Source organism: Ranitomeya variabilis, chromosome 6, assembly GCF_051348905.1.
Source record: "Ranitomeya variabilis isolate aRanVar5 chromosome 6, aRanVar5.hap1, whole genome shotgun sequence".
In the NCBI taxonomy this organism is placed as follows: domain Eukaryota; kingdom Metazoa; phylum Chordata; class Amphibia; order Anura; family Dendrobatidae; genus Ranitomeya; species Ranitomeya variabilis.
The window spans coordinates 500,282,088-500,299,457 of NC_135237.1; the positions used below are offsets into that span (position 1 = coordinate 500,282,088).

The 17,370-nt window shown below is 43.3% G+C and overlaps 1 protein-coding gene across 1 annotated transcript in view; it reads right to left on the minus strand.

Moving 5' to 3' along the window:
• LOC143782870 (cytochrome P450 2D15-like) overlaps window positions 1–17,076 on the minus strand; it is a 205,758-nt gene extending 188,682 nt beyond the window's left edge. Inside the window, exon 1 of the mRNA XM_077270795.1 lies at window positions 16,941–17,076. The gene's annotated coding sequence lies outside the window, so the exon portion shown is untranslated. The remainder of the gene's footprint in view (window positions 1–16,940) is intronic.
• Between the last annotated feature and the right edge of the window lie 294 nt (window positions 17,077–17,370).

Consider the following 17,370-nt stretch of genomic DNA (forward strand, 5'->3'; position numbering starts at 1 on the left):
TTTTTTCTCTGTCCTTTTTTGGAGCACTTCGCGTTGGTGAGGTGGTTTCTGTTAAGAAATCGGAGCCTTCGGGACTCATGATTTCGGATGTCCAGATTCATGAGTAGTTTTTTTTTTTTTTTTTTTTTAAATTTTATTTATAAGAAAATTAAAGACAGATTAATTAGGCAGGGGATCTAGGTTGAAAATTAACGCGATCCATGTCTCTATCATTTGCCCTGTTGATAACACGGCAAATTGGATTAAGGTCAGACCTATGGGACAGGGCCCATTATTCATTCATAGAGATTTTTCTCCTGTTACTGTCTTTCAATTTAATTTTGTCCTAAAGAAATGTTTACGCTTTTTGGGTAAAAAACACCTTAAAATCACATCTCATTCGTTTAGAATCAGAGCAGCTACGGAGGCCTCTAGGGCCGGGCTTTCCGATTCAGGGATAAAGGAATTGGGAAGATGGAACTCCAAAAGGTTCAAATTATATGTACGACATGATCTGTATGACTATTAATTATTGGTTTTCTTTCAGGTCCGCTAGTCATTTGGATAGTCGGACATTCTTTTATCTTCTGGGCCAGGAAGAGGGCCAGCCAACGATCTTATGCTGAAAATTTATCCTTTAATCCTTCTGATATTCAGGTTTGGTGGCATGGAGTTCGCGGCTTGAAATGGCATTGCCTGGTTGCTGAAGTGAAGAAATGGCTAATTAAATTTCCTTCCCCTGATTTAATTATATTTCATGTAGCTAGGAATGATCTTGGAAAAATCAGGACTCTTGACTTATTATCGGCCATTCGATCCGATATTATTTATCTTAAGCAAATTCTGCCTGATTCAAACTTCGTTTTTTCAAGATTATTCCCAGACTTTTGTGGCACGACAATCAATTTTCTTTTTTTTAGATAAAATCCGGAGAAGGGTCAATAAATCCATGGAAAAATTTTTTCTTTTAATTTCAGGGTTTTCATTCCGGCATTTGGATTTGGAGGGTTTTTTACCGGGCCTTTATAGGCCTGATTTGGTTCATTTATCTGATATTGGCCTTGATATTTTTAATTTGGACCTACAAACTATCATTGAAAAATGGCTGTGTGGTTTGGGGGGGCCATGTCTCGCTGAGTCATGGCCTTGTGGGAAAATCACCCATGTCTGGGTGGATTGGTTTATTGGAAAAGTTTGGTACTTTGGTTTTATAATTTATGGAGTTTATTTATTGGTGATTAATTAATTTATGTAACCCTAAATAAACTACACGGCCATTTTTATACACAATTAAAGCGTTTTGTGTTTTTATTGTATGAATGGGTTCTATGAGGCCATGTTGGCCCCCCCCCGCGTAAACCTGAAAGAAATATAGCGGGGGTCTCATGGCCTCATGGACCCTGTCATTTAATATGACTTTCTGTCAGAAGAAAGGTCAAATAAAGGTCAGGTCAGTCATCTCTGAAAGTGTGACACTGGTTTTATCCAGTTTTTTCTGGTATGTTTGGCAGCTATTGTAACGGTTTTCTATTGGCTGTTGGCAGCTTTGCCGCTCTTTTTTTGAATATATAAACACCTGTTTTGTGGTATCTGGTCGTTCTGTCAGCGGAAGAAGATAAAGAACACCCCACCCTCCCTCCCCTGAATTCTTGTAATTTTACTGTCGTGTAGTTTAATTGTGGGAAAATCACCCATGTCTGGGTGGATTGGTTTATTGGAAAAGTTTGGTACTTTGGTTTTATAATTTATGGAGTTTATTTATTGGTGATTAATTAATTTATGTAACCCTAAATAAACTACACGGCCATTTTTATCCACAATTAAAGCGTTTTGTGTTTTTATTGTATGAATGGGTTCTATGAGGCCATGGCCACAACCGTGGCATCGGAAATGCTGGAGTAAGTCTGAATCTCGCCTTTCCTATCCCACTGTAAGCAGGTGAGTGGATGCAACGTACAGATGAGCACGAGGCAGGAACAGACAATCAGCAATTTCTAATTTTTCAAAATTTACAAAACCATTTTTAGGGACCACATAACATTTGAAGTTACTTTGAGGGAGCTATATGACAAACAATACCCAAAAGTGACCCCATTCTAAAAACTGTGCCACTCAAAGTCCTCAAAACCACATTCAAGAATCTTATTAGGCTACTTTCACACTAGCGTTAACTGCAATCCGTCACAATGCGTCGTTTTGCAGAAAAAAACGCATCCTGCAAAAGTGCTTGCAGGATGCGTTTTTTCTCCATTGACTAACATTAGCGACGCATTGCGACGGATTGCCACATGTCGCAACCGTCGTGAGACGGTTGCGCCGTGTTGTGGCGGTCCGCCGGGAGCAAAAAACGTTACATGTAACGTTTTTTGCTCCCGACGGTCCGCTTTTTCCGACTGCGCATGCGCGGCCGGAATTCCGCCCCCACCTCCCCGCACTTCCCCGCACCTCACAATGGGGCAGCGGATGCGCTGGAAAAATGCATCCGCTGCCCCCGTTGTGCGGCGGAGACAACGCTAGCGTCGGTGACCTCGGCCCGACGCACTGCGACGGGCCGAGCCCGACGCTAGTGTGAAAGTAGCCTTAATCCTTCAGGTGCTTCACAGAAATTAATGCAATGTGGTTGAAAAATATTAACATTTTACTTTTTTACAAAAATGTTACTTTAGACCCATTTTTTAATTTTCACAATGGTAACATAAGAAAATGCACCATACAATTTGTTTCTACTGAGTATACCAATACCACATATGTGGGGGAAAACTACTGTTTGGGTACACGGAAGGGCTTGTGCCAATTGACTTTTGGAAGGCAAAATTGGCTGGAATAGAAAGCAGACGCCATGTCGCATTTGCAGAGCTCCTGATGTGCCTAGACAGTGGAAAGCCCCCGCAAGTGACCCCATTTTGGAAATTACACCCCTCTGGGAATTTATCTACAGGTGTAGAGACAATTTTGACTCCATGGGTGTTTTTCAGAAACAAACAGCAGTGAATGTTGCATAGTGAAAATTGCAAACTGTTGTTGTAATGACCAGTATGCTGTAGTGACCAGTACCTTGTAGTGACCAGTACATTGTGCCCAGTTCATGTTCATGCTTCTGGATACCCGAGCCTGTAAATTAGGAGGGCTCTCATCACTACAGAAATGCCCAACTTGTGGACACTAAATGTGTTTTAGACACACTGGGTCTCAGAAGAGAGGGGGACATTTGGATTTGGGAGTGCAAAATTTGCTGGATTTCTTTTGCTGGGCTTTTGTACTACCAGTAACGTGGAAGTCCCCTATATTTCTATTGACAGATGATAGACCTGAGTGGGGCTTGCTTTTTTGTGGATTGAGTTGAAGATTTTGTTAAGAACATTTTATATAACATTTGGGATCACATGTATCCGGCGCTCTACGCTGAGCACTTACATCGGGGTTTCCATATAAATCTCTGATTGACATGACTCAGATGAAACCCCTGAGGGATCCATTCACTATACTAACTCAGCGGAGTTAAACGATGACAATAACAAGATAATCACAAAGGACAAATAAAAGGCAGAGATATTAAACAGGCACTTTTCAGTCATGTTCACCAATGAACTGTCTGTTACTGGGATCATTCAACAAGACAAAAATCAAAATTCACAACCTGATATAACTAGTTTAACGCAAAAAGAAGTGCATTTACATCTGAGCAATTTAAACATTGCCAAATCCCCCAGCCCACATGGCATTTATCCACGGATACTAAGGGAATTTAACGCAATAATTGACAGACCATTGTATCTCATATTCTTAGACTCTCTTGTAACAGAGGTGGTGCCACAAGATTGGAGGATGGCTCACGTGGTACCAATATTTAAGAAAAGTAAGAAGGTGGATCCAGGCAACTACCATCCGGTAAGTCTGACATCAGTAGTGTGGCATTATAAGAGATGACCTGCAGAAATATTTTGCAGAGAATAGTATAATAACTGACAACCAGCATGGATTCATGAAGAATAAGTCGAGTCTAACTAACATGTTGAGTTTCTATGAGGAGGTAAGTGCAAGCCTGGATGTAGGTAAAGCGGCTAATGTGATTTATCTGGACTTTGCAAAGGCATTTGATACAGTTCCATATAACAGTCTTATACTTAAGCTACAGAAGCCTGGACTGGGGGAAATTATATGCAGATGGGTAAGGAATTGGCTAAATGACCGTAAACAAAGAGTTGTCATAAATGGTACATTCTCTAAGTGGGATATAGTCAGCAGTGGGGTACCACAGGGATCTGTACTGGGAGCAGTGGGGACCGCAGAGATCTGTGCTAGGACCGATTTTTTTAAACCTCTTTATTAATGACATTGTGGATGGGATTGAGAGTAAAGTGTCAGTCTTTGCTGACGACACCAAACTATGTAGGATATTAAAATCTGACCTTGACATTGCAATATTGCAAAATGATCTGAATAAGATGACCGAATGGGCAAACACTTGGCAAATGAAATTTAATATAGATAAATGTAAAGTAATGCACCTAGGACTGAGTAATCCTATTGCTGCATATACACTCACCGGCCACTTTATTAGGTACACCATGCTAGTAACGGGTTGGACCCCCTTTTGCCTTCAGAACTGCCTCAATTCTTCGTGGCATAGATTCAACAAGGTGCTGGAAGCATTCCTCAGAGATTTTGGTCCATATTGACATGATGGCATCACACAGTTGCCGCAGATTTGTCGGCTGCACATCCCAAAGATGCTCCATACAAGGCAGGATGGATCCATGCTTTCATGTTGTTTACGCCAAATTCTGACCCTACCATCCGAATGTCGCAGCAGAAATCGAGACTCATCAGACCAAGCAACGTTTTTCCAATCTTCTACTGTCCAATTTCGATGAGCTTGTACAAATTGTAGCCTCAGTTTCCTGTTCTTAGCTGAAAGGAGTGGTACCCGGTGTGGTCTTCTGCTGCTGTAGCCCATCTGCCTCAAAGTTCGACGCACTGTGCGTTCAGAGATGCTCTTAGGCCTACCTTGGTTGTAACGGGTGGCGATTTGAGTCACTGTTGCCTTTCTATCAGCTCGAACCAGTCTGCCCATTCTCCTCTGACCTCTGGCATCAACAAGGCATTTCCGCCCACAGAACTGCCGCTCACTGGATTTTTTTTCTTTTTCGGACCATTCTCTGTAAACCCTAGAGATGGTTGTGCGTGAAAATCCCAGTAGATCAGCAGTTTCTGAAATACTCAGACCAGCCCTTCTGGCACCAACAACCATGCCACGTTCAAAGGCACTCAAATCACCTTTCTTCCCCATACTGATGCTCGGTTTGAACTGCAGGAGATTGTCTTGACCATGTCTACATGCCTAAATGCACTGAGTTGCCGCCATGTGATTGGCTGATTAGAAATTAAGTGTTAACAAGAAGTTGGACAGGTGTACCTAATAAAGTGGCCGGTGAGTGTACATTAAATGGGAGTACACTTGGGACTACAGAACAGGAGAAGGACTTGGGTATTCTCCTTACAAGTAAGCTGAGCAGCAGTACTCAATGTCAAGCTGCAGCTGCAAAAGCAAGCACGATTTTAGGGTGCATAAAGAGAGCAATAAAATCCTGCGATCCCAATGCATTATTACCCCTTTATAAATGACTGGTGAGGCCACATCTAGAATATGCGATCCAGTTTTGGACTCCACATTTTAAAAAGGATATTCAGAAGTTAGAATCAGTTCAACAATGTACAACTAGATTATTACAAGGGATGGAAGGCCTCTCATATGAGGAGAGGTTGGAAAAGTTATCCTTGTTTAGATTAGAAAAAAAGACGCCTCAGAGGGGATTTTATTTACATGTATAAATATATGTGTATATCAAAGGAAAGAAATCCGCACTGCTATCACACCAGCGCCGTATATCCACAATGTTCAGTCACCTCACTCCAGGCATAATCACGTGACCTCACGGGTTCCAACTCAAAATAAACAGTCCAAATTTCCCATGCAAAAACAGAGAAAAAAAAGGGGTGGCACTCACTGTTCTTAAAATCCAGACTTTATTAGTACAACGATAAAACATATTCAAACAGGCAGGATGAGGACAAGTGGAAAAAGGATCTCGACGACGGCCATTTCGCACGCCTGCGCTTCTACGGGACCCGTAGAAGCGCAGGTGCGAGAAACGGCCGTCGTCCGATCCTTTATCCACTTGTCCTCATCCTGCCTGTTTGAATATGTTTTATCATTAACTAATAAAGTCTGGATTTTAAGAACGGTGAGTGCCACCCTTTTTTTCTATTTTTGCATAAATATACAGTATGTGTGGCCAGTACCAAACACTGGCACATGCCTTGTTCCTTCCAAGGACCATGCTGAGGACTAGGGTGCACTCATTATGGGTGGAAGAAAGGCGATTCCGACAGATAAACAGGAAAGGGTTCTTTATAGTTAGAGCAGTCAGACTGTGGAATGGCCAACCACAAGAGGTAGTAATGGCAGACACTATAACAGCTTTTAAAAAAAGGCTGGATGATTTCCTTGATACACATAACATTGCGAGCTATAGCTAGATTAGTGATGAAATGTACAGTTGGTGGAAAAAGGTTGAACTTGATGGACCTAGGTCTTTATTAAACCTACGTAACTATATAACTATGTACTCTGGACTTTTATGCATGTCTAAAAAGACGGACACCGCTGGATCATAGGCAAGATTTTTTTGGCAAAAGAAGGTTTTTGGCATAGTCATAATTTGAGAGCTATAATGTTTCTATATTTTTGCCAACAGAGGGCTTGTTTTTTGCGAAATGAGTTGATGGGTTTTTTGGTACCATTTTCCATCATACAACGTTTTTTGATCGCTTTCTTTCCAATTTTTGGGGCGTGAGAATGAACAAAAAACAGCAATTCACAAATTTTTTATGCCATTCACTGTGTGGTAAAAGTGACAAGGCAGCTTTATACTACGGGTCAGTATGATTACAGGAATACCACTTTTATATACCGTATTTTTCGGACTATAAGACGCAGCGGACCATAAGGCGCACCCCAAATTTGGGGTGAAAATTGCAGAATTTTTTTTTTGATAAGATGGGGGTCCATCTTATTGTCCGAATTTACAGTATCTTACCTGAGGGCTGGCGGTGGCAGAGCAGGGTCACAGGAGGCATGGTGTCGGCAGAGGTGGGGTGATGCGGTACAGCGTGCACCTGAGCAGGGTCCCTTCCTGCTTAAGTGGGCGACACCACGGCCTGGTGTCCATGGGAGGGTTGCAGCAGTGGTTACCGGCACAGGTGCTGGGAGGAGGAGGCGCAGTGAGAGGTATGGCGTGAGAGGGGTCCCTTTCCCCGGTGAGGTGATGCAGCAGCCCGGTAATGCAGCAGAGCCGGGTGAATCCTGTTGTTACCGGTGGTGGTGGCCATCTTCCTGAGGCCGCGCGTGCGCAGATGGAGCGCTCTGCTGCCCGGGGCTTCAGGAAAATGGCCGCGGGATGCCACGTGTGCGCAGATGGGGATCGCGGCGGCCATTTTCCTGAAGCCGAGTTCGCATCTCGGCTTCAGGAAAATGGCCGCCGCGATCCCCATCTGCGCACGCGCGGCATCCCGCGGCCATTTTCCTGAAGCCCCGGGCAGCAGAGCGCTCCATCTGCGCACGCGCGGCCTCAGGAAGATGGCCGCCACCACCGGTAACAACAGGATTCACCCGGCTCTGCTGAATTACCGGGCTGCTGCATCACCTCACCGGGGAAAGGGACCCCGCTCACTGCGCCTCCTCATCCCCGCACCTTTGCCGCCACACCTCTGCCGCCGCACCTCTGCCGCCACGGTAAGCCTGCATTGCGACTATTAGACGCACCCCCCATTTTCCCCCCTTTTTTTGGGGGGGGAAAAGTGCGTCTTGTAGTCCGAAAAATACGGTAAATGTTTCTGTTTTAGCGCTTTTACACAATAAAAACTATTTTATAGAAGAAAGAATTGTTTTTCCATCGCTTTATTCTGAGAACTATAACATTTTCAGTTTTGAGTTGATTGAGCTGTATGGCAGCTTATTTTTTGTTGGACAAGATGACGTTTTCAGCGATCCCATTTTTATTTACATTCGACTTTTTGATCACGCTTTGTTCCACTTTTTTGTTCAGCGGTATGAAAGAAACCTAATTTTTTGCCACTTTTTTTATGGTGTTCACTGAAGGGGTTAACTAGTGAGACAATTTTATAGGTTGGGTCGTTCTGGATGTGTCATTACAAAATATGAGTATTTTACTTGTTTATTTTTGTCTTTACATAAATTACATTTGTTTATTAGATTAACATTTTTTCTTTTTTTTGTTCTTTATTTTATGATTTTTTACAAATATTCTTAATCGCTGATATAATGCTCTACAAAGCTTTTGCGGTGCAGGGCACCAGGGCAGCGTCTCGCAGACAGGGTGAAGTTGTGTCAGCTCTTGCTATGAGGAGGAGCTTACAGGCCACCGTCTCTGGCCTTCTTTCGGCCTGGGGTCACCATGGAGATCATTGGGACAATGCAATCGCAATTGCTTTGTGCCGGTGGGAACAGAGAGGGAGCTTCTTCCCTCTGCGATGCCCATCTATGTCACTGTCTCTACTGATAATGGCATCAGAGGGGTTAAACATCCGCGATCGGTGCTAGCATCGATCGTGAGCATTGCTGCAGGGCATCAGCTCTCATATAGAGCTGACATCTGCTTTTGATCACGGCACTCAGCGTGAGCCCACGGGAGCGACACAAAGTATATGTATGTCGGTTTGCGGGAACCCAGCTCCCGCATGTCGGGAAGAGGTTAAAGCTCTTGTTTAGGCGTCCTGCCTAAAATTTATCAGCCCCACCTCTGCCACCTAAATTTCAGAGTAATGTGTATTTTTGTAAATTCTGCTGGATCTTCCTTTCACTTTCCATCAGGCATTCCTCATGTTACTGTCCAACAGCAAGCCTGGCTCATCTATCTGGTTTGAATACATCAAGCATAACAGACAAAAGAGCAGAGAAACAAAGCCCTGCTCCCACTTTTTGTAATCGTCTTCTTGTAATCTCAGGGTCTCTGCTGCTAAATATGGATTACACTTGAAAACAGGCAGTGGAAAGCAAGTGACACAGAGTGAAGAGACTTAATGGCTGGCACTTTGAAATGATCTTTTGGGGGATAATTAAAAATGCTTTTTACATAAATTGGTTGTAGATTTCTTAAAGATTGTTCCTGCTCCAGAGAGGTAAAATATTGCTTCTTATTAATATTACTAGATGGTGGCCCGATTCTAACGCATCGGGTATTCTAGAATATGCTATTGCCCAGCCACGTAGTATATTGCCCAGTCACGTAGTATATTGCCCAGCGACATAGTATATTGCCCAGCCACATAGTATATTGCCCAGTTACGTAGTATATTGCCCAGCCACATAGTATATTGCCCAGCCACTTAGTATATTGCCCAGCCACATAGTATATTGCCCAGCGACGTAGTATATTGCCCAGCCACATAATATATTGCCCAGCCACATAGTATATTGCCCAGCCACATAGTATATTACCCAGCCACATAGTATATTGCCCAGCCACATAGTATATTGCCCAGCCACATAGTATATTGCCCAGCCACATAGTATATTGCCCAGCCACATAGTATATTGCCCAGTTACGTAGTATATTGCCCAGCCAAATAGTATATTGCCCAGCCACGTAGTATATTGCCCAGCCACGTAGTATATTGCCCAGCCACGTAGTATATTGCCCAGCCACGTAGTATATTGCCCAGCCACATAGTATATTGCCCAGCCACATAGTATATTGCCCAGCCACATATTATATTGCCCAGCCACGTAGTATATTGCCCAGCCACATAGTATATTGCCCAGCCACATAGTATATTGCCCAGCCACATAGTATACAGCATATCCCTGTTAAAAAAAAGAATTAAAATAAAAAATAGTTACATACTCACCCTCCGTTGGCGCCTTGATCGAAGCGGCCGGTTACCGATGCTTCTCGCGCGCTCCGGTCTGAAGAGTGCATTGCGGTCTCGCGAGATGATGACGTAGCGGTCTCGCGAGACCGCTACGTCATCATCTCGCGAGATCGCAGCATGGACTGGTTACCAGAGCGTCGCGATCGGGAAAGGCCTGTTGTCGATCCAGGGGCCAACGGAGGGTGAGTATGTAACTATTTTTTTTAATTATTTTTAACATTAGATCGTTTTACTATTCATGCTGCATAGGCAGCATGAATAGTAAAAAGTTGGTCACACAGGGTTAATAGCAGCGTTAACCGAGTGCGTTATACTGCGGTCAACGCTGCCATTAACCCTGTGTGAGCGCTGACTGGAGGGGAGTACGGAGCGGGCACTGACTGCGGGGAGGAAGGAGCGGCCATTTTTCCGCCGGACTGTGCCCGTCGCTGATTGGTCGTGACTGTTTTGTCACGTCCAATGAGCGACTTGGATTACATGACAGACAGAGGCCGCGACCAATGAATATCCGTGACAGACAGACAGAAAGACAGACAGAAGGACAGACGGAAGTGACCCTTAGACAATTATATAGTAGATTAAAACTTCATAACCTAACTGAAAGAATAGCAGAAGAAAAACTACATGTTTCAAATGCAAGCAAGCATGCTAAAAGGGAACCTGTCACCCCCCCTAGGCGTTTGTAACTAAAAGAGCCACCTTGTGCAGCACTGATGCTGCATTCTGACAAGGTGGCTCTTTTAGTTCGGGTCCCTGGCACTGCTGAAATAATCACTTTTGAAATTTGTCACTCATACCTCGAAATCGCCAGGGAGGCAGGTCTTTCCTCCCCTAATCCAGACGCCTCACTGCCGTCACTCATGGCCTCTGCACGCCGGGCGCCGCATTAGTGCTGCATTAGTGCTGCACAAGCTGGCTCTTTTAGTTACAAACGCCTCAGGTGGGTGACAGGTTCCCTTAAATGGTGGCTGTTTTTCTATTTTTTCACTTGGATTATGAATTTTTAATTATATCAACAAAAAGATTGTTTTAACCATCTGGCGCTGGAACAATCTTTTTGGAATGACATTATCTAGTTGGAATGTCTTGATGATGAGCAGTCCGTACTATATGGAGGAGGGGAGCTGGTTGCCGGTTTTTGCTGCACAGATTGCCTGTTCACCACATTATCTATCAAGTTGTCTAAAAGTACAGTGACTTCTTAAATCTTATGGAAAAATCTTTTTTCTGCCAATGAAAACGGAGTCCACATATTACTACACAATTCATATTTACATTCTCTACGCATAGTGTGCACCAAAAAAAGTCTCACGTTAAGCTTAATCATAATATTCATTCTGGTTTCTGTCACTGGGGTGACCTTCACTCATTATCTGTATGGATTATTGTGCTGTAAACAGAACTTCACAAAATGTCGGCAGTGAACCAAGTATGCTGGAAATAAACAGCCTTTATCGCAATCCTAAAACATATTTCCTTACAGTGGATGTGTGACACAGAAGAGCCTACAATGCAAGTACAAAAAAAGTTTTAAAACTAATGAAAGCAAAAAATAAACGTTTTGGGGGAATTACTACACAGACATGTTCTACCAAGTGATCATTACAGGAGAAAAATGTAGGCATCAAAATGTGTTATCACCATGTGAAACTTTAGGCGCATTTATTCTGACCAATATCAGATTCTAACGTTAACGACCCATTGTTTCCGTTAATTGTGTAATGTGTGAGTGGACTGAACGATCGAACGATGTATCCAAAATCACAAGTTCAACGTGCATAAATCGCTTAGGCGAGCAAATAAATTCTCACTCATCCTTTAGAAATAGTGTAATGCAGTTAGAGATAGCTCATTATTGGGTCGTCCAATCTAAAACGAGAAGTCTGCAGTCACTCTGTGTGACTGCAGACTTGTAAATCCTCACAGTGCCCACACTTTGCACTGTGAGGATTTTCCAGTGTGAGGAGTGAAAATTCAAAATCTAAGTAGTTGAAAGATGCGCATCTGGCAAAAATTGAAATCGTTACATTGTGAAGATTTTCACGGGAAATTCGAAATGCAGTGCTGTTATTCTCCGTTAATGGAATATCCCTTTTATACGTAAGATATAAAAAACAAAAACAAAAAAAATTATACTCACCTCACTGTTCAACTGTCCAGCCCATCCGCTGCTCATCATCTGATCCTCAGAGTTACCTCTTCTTTCTTCCACCGAGTGGCGCATCTTCCGTCCTGTTCACTGTAGGCCTGGACTTCCAGTAGCAACAAGGTCTCGAAGATCGCCGGACAGGTGAGTGGAGAGATGTGTATAAGGTTTTGGGGGTTTTTTTACCTGTTTTTTACAAGCTTTTGCCAGCTGTCAATGACCTGTTGCCCTCCATTTGGCTAATTTTGAGCTAAGTGAACTTACCAAATCCGCATAGTAAAAAATGCAGATTTTTTTGTATATTTAAGTAGAACTCAGTTTTACTTGAAAAAATGTGCTCATCTCTACTAAATAGGTATTACGTAACATTCAGTGAATGGTTGATCATGTTCAGCAATTGTTCAATAGCAGTTGGATCATTGGGTTAAAAGTACATATTCATTATTTTTGCAAATTCAATTATTCATAAAAAAAAAACTATCAAATTAACAAACTTATGGTTAAATTTTTTTGTACAATATCAATAGAAAATCTTTCTACAATACTTTATGAATTTATGTATTCAAAATAATTTCAATAATAGTATTTGAACGCCGAACACACATACACTTCATATTATCTGCTTGTGCAACGGTGTACGATGCATGATGTTTGGTGTTGCGATGGAACAATTGTTATTCAATCATTTCATTCACGATTCTCGTCCTTTGTAAACATTTGTCTACATTGTTTTGCTAGTCGTGAGCAACGATCTCCTCGTTTATCGTGTAAACGATTATCTGTGTGTGTAAACTAACTCTTAGGATGTGTTTAGATTAGGTGATCAACGGTGTTAAGTGATTGTCTATTTGTACATATTTCCCAATCGGCAGTTGTTTAAAGGGAAACTGTCAGCAGGGGTGCGATGGGATGCAACACACAGCACTCTGATATCACCCAAGTCCGGTGCAATAAAGCCTCCTCCGCAGATGCGCGAGAGGATCGGAGCACAGTAGCCTGCGCGGTCTAAAATGGCGGACGCGTCGCACAAAAAAACTTTACATTGAACTTTTTTTGTGACGACGGTCCGTCAATTAACGACGCATCTAGTGCACGACGTATGGAACGTGTGTCCATACATCACAATGCGTCGGTAATACAAGTCTATGTGCAAAAAACGCATCCTGCGGGCAACTTTGCAGGTTGCGTTTTTTGCACAGAACGACGCATTGCAATGTCTGCAAAAAGATGGAAATGTGAAAGAGGCCTTACTTGTTCATCTGTATGGCTTATAACACGTCACTGATCCCTCAGCAACCTTCTCCCTATTTAACATACTGTATAGCTTATTGTTTTGAAAAAAGGCTGTGCATATATTGTGGCATGATTGGATCTATAATATCCATTTAATCCATTTTGTCACAGTATATAGTGTACATCTGATATATTCCATTTTTCCGTCCTTCTGTGTGGCATTCCATATTTTGTTAAGTATTTTCGGGTGTTTTTCCTCTCTCTGTTGTTATCCCCCTATTTCCACTCAATTTTAATAGTTCTTTTTATTCATGTTTGTCTTTTTGTGTTTTTTTTCAGTTCTTTTATCCAATTTTTCATGACCACGGGCTCAGCTATATGGAAGGTTTCTCAAGTCTACACATATGGATCACAGAGAATAAGAAGACTGTTTGTCTATTTTTGTCGTACTATACATGCAATGCACTTTTAGCACCTTATCAGCATTTGACATATTTAATTTTATCTCCCTTTTCTTACTGTTGAATGAGTATACAGGCTCTTTTGTCGTACTGTACATGTAATGCACTTTTACCACTTTATCAGCATTTGACATATTTAATTTTATCTTCTTTTTCTATTGTTGAATGAGTTGACAGGCTCTTTTATTGCCTAATATCACTTGTATCTAGTCACTTCTGTTTATTTTAGGCACGTTTATCACTTTACCTTGTCACAAATATAGTTGTTGTAAACATGGCTGCACCCTTGGTCTCCGGAAAAATGGCGGCTGGTAGAGCGCATGCGCGGCTGTCGGCCTGACGCCCGCGCCCCCCTGGTGGTATCAATATGAGCGGTGCGCCCATGTTATGTGACGTCATCTGGCGGATTTCTGCCTACATGGACGCTCTGCTATGACAGCCACTGATGGGGAGGAGGAGAATGTGCGAGCCGCAACTGCGCATGCGCCATTGTTTCCGGCCTCACTTCCGGTATTATTTAGATATAAGCACTATAGACGGGCACTAATTTCATCCCTGTTGAAAAAGCTCACTGCGAAACGCGCGTCCAGGGTATTCAGGTGGAGTGTGGCCGGGTGTCCCCTTGATACATGGGTAAGTGTGCACTCTTTACAGCGCATTTGTACGCCATAAGGTCATTTATGTGGGATAGTCTGACGTGGTTTTGATGCTCTGCTGAGCTATTTTTGCTGTCCCTCTGACCTGGCAATTAGAGACCTTAGTGCAGACTATAGGGATGTTTCCTTGCAATACCACATCCACCTGTTGTACTGTCATGTTCTCCATATTCCATACTCCTGTCTGATATATGCTGCATAAGCAGATATATACATGTCTATATGATTTAATGGTTATTTATTAATAAATTGTGTATTTATTTTACTATGTTGTTTGGGACTGCTTTACTCTGTTTTCTTTTGTTATAGTACAATTCTGTGTAGATAGTAGTGATGTGTCGTTCGTGAACGAGCCGACACAAAGAGCCGGCTCCCTGCTGTGAACGATGGGAGCCGGCACACCAGTGAGAGCCACTAAAATTCCTGAATGGCTCTCACTGGGCGTAAAATCCCGGACTTCGGGAGGCGTAACTCCGCCCACCTGAGCAAAACCCCGCCCACTCTTCAATTTAATTGGCTGCTGAGAAGTGGGTGGAGTTTCTGCGGTGGGTGGGCGGAGTTTCGGACGCCCGAACACATAGTCAATAGGGATCTAAAAAGAGCCGATTCGTGAGCCGAAAGAGCCGGCTCTTTTTGGTGAGCGGAGCCATGAGAGCCGGATCACCAAAAAGAGCCGGACTGCCCATCACTAGTAGATAGGAGGGAGAGGAAAAGGAAGGCGGAGCTCTGTGCTCCTCCAAATCTGCATAGAATCATATCTGTAGCAACTGCGGTCTCCTATCTCAGTAATGGGAAAGTCGGACTTCACTGAATACAGATTTCACCTCAGAATTGAGAATATTGATAATTAGTGATGACTCTGAGTGAAAAGTAAAATATTCGGATTTGGGAAAATCGGCACCAATAACTTCTAATATTCGGCTATTCATACCAAATAACGAATCCAATGTAAGTCAATAGGAAAGCCGAATATTTTTCTGCTGAAATGGATGGGACGCCTGCCATCACCACCACATCCATCGGCATGTCATCATTCGGCCCTTGCTTGACATTTTCAGAGGGCCAGCAGGTGCTGTGAGACCTGAGTTTAGTAAGGGCCCTCAGGTGGCCCTGTATCATACATTGGGAGAGTTCTCACTATTACATTTGGAAGGTCTCTCCCTCATTCCAACTTGTTAGCTAGATAGTGGAATACATATTCTACATCACTTTACAATGCCAGCTAAAGCATGCTAATTTGAATTTTGGGCTTTGCCCACCACAACCACTATGTCCACCGCCATGTCATTATTAGGCCCTCGCTTGACATTTTCAGAGGACCAGCAGGTGCCATTAATCCTCAGTTTTGTGAGCTCCACAGTTCATTTTGGCCACCGGATCCCAATGGAGCACTGTGAAAGCGAGAGAAGCTGCTGTAAGGTGAATATACAGGAGTTGGGGAGCCATATGATCAATGTCAATAAATTGGATTCGACCAGACATCAAAAGCATTAGAAATAAATTCTGAATACAGTGTATGCAAGCGTGGGCCTGTATTGTGGTCAGTCTGTCAGGCCTTTACTTGGAAACAGCCTCCTCAAGGGAAAGAGACATGAGTGCCATTGACCAATCTTCACAAGCCTACACACTTCTTCTTCTGGAAACTACCCAACCAGGCAGAATATATGTTTTGCATGGTTTTGAGCAACAATGAAGTAATTACAGGTTATGTCCCAGACAGTGACGAGGTCTGTGGAGTGTAGTACTCAGGTGACAGGCAGTGCTGCAGAACAGAGCTCAGGTGTAAGGCTACAGCCTGAATAGGTCTGTGGAGCATATTAACCCAGTCTCTTAGACGTGCTTAAAATGAACAGAATCTGGACAATACCCCCACCACCATTTTTATTTTGGGCCCAAATTAGGAAAAATTAAGGGAAGTGACAGTGTCACAAAATGTAGCGACCCAACAGGGGGTCGGTCAGCGGACAGCGAAACACACACTCAGACGGAAATGGGGAGAGGAAGGACCTACCTATAGGGAATGAGGGATGGACACGTCCTGAGCCTGTCCCTGCACTTCCCTAATGCCCTAAATGGGTCCTTCCTCCCGCTGCCATCACGAACCTCGTCCCCCACTGTCACCTCACACTGCCCTGGCTAGTGCACTGGCCGGCAAAGGTGCTAGCCTCACCACTGCAGATGGTTCAACAGTGATAAATATGAGACAGACAAGGTAAAAACACAAAACTTAGCTTAACAACTTTGCTGCAAAGCGCCGCACAGCATAAGAAAGGCACCTGGACCACAAACCCAGCAGATTCACCACTGCAACCAAAGAGCTCCTTACTCCAGGTTTGGTCAACATAGATTGCTCTATCACCGACAGTTAGATGATGCATCAGGTGACTATTTTCAGGATGGTGGGAGTGGTCACCACCCACATCAGCTGACCTAGCAACTCTTATTCTGTCCTCGGAGCCTGTGGCTGCAAATATGGCTCTGTGAGATGCTGGATCTCTTCACCTTACTTACAATTGGCCGCGTTCACAGATAGCTTAACTCAGCTGCCGGCACACATGTTATGAAGAATCCAGAGACTTTGATTTCTTTAAGAATCCTTGTTGAATGCATAAACAGCAGCAGCAGGTAAAAAAGACTTTCTTGAGACAAGCTGAAAGCACATGTGCCTCTAATGAAGCCAAGATGGAGACTGAGACACAGGGAGAAGAAGAAGGAAGTGACATGGCACCCAGCAGAGGGAGACAGGGAGACAGACGGGACAAACTTGATGGAAAGGGAGGATTTCAGCTATGCAAAACCCAGGAATACATAGCAACAATAAACAATATGAGAACTGCAATACAGCATGTAAAATGTACAGGACAGTCTGTAAAATGTCTCATTCATGGGACATAACAACTCTACAATTGCAGCATGGATGTAGCACCCCCATAGAAAAAGC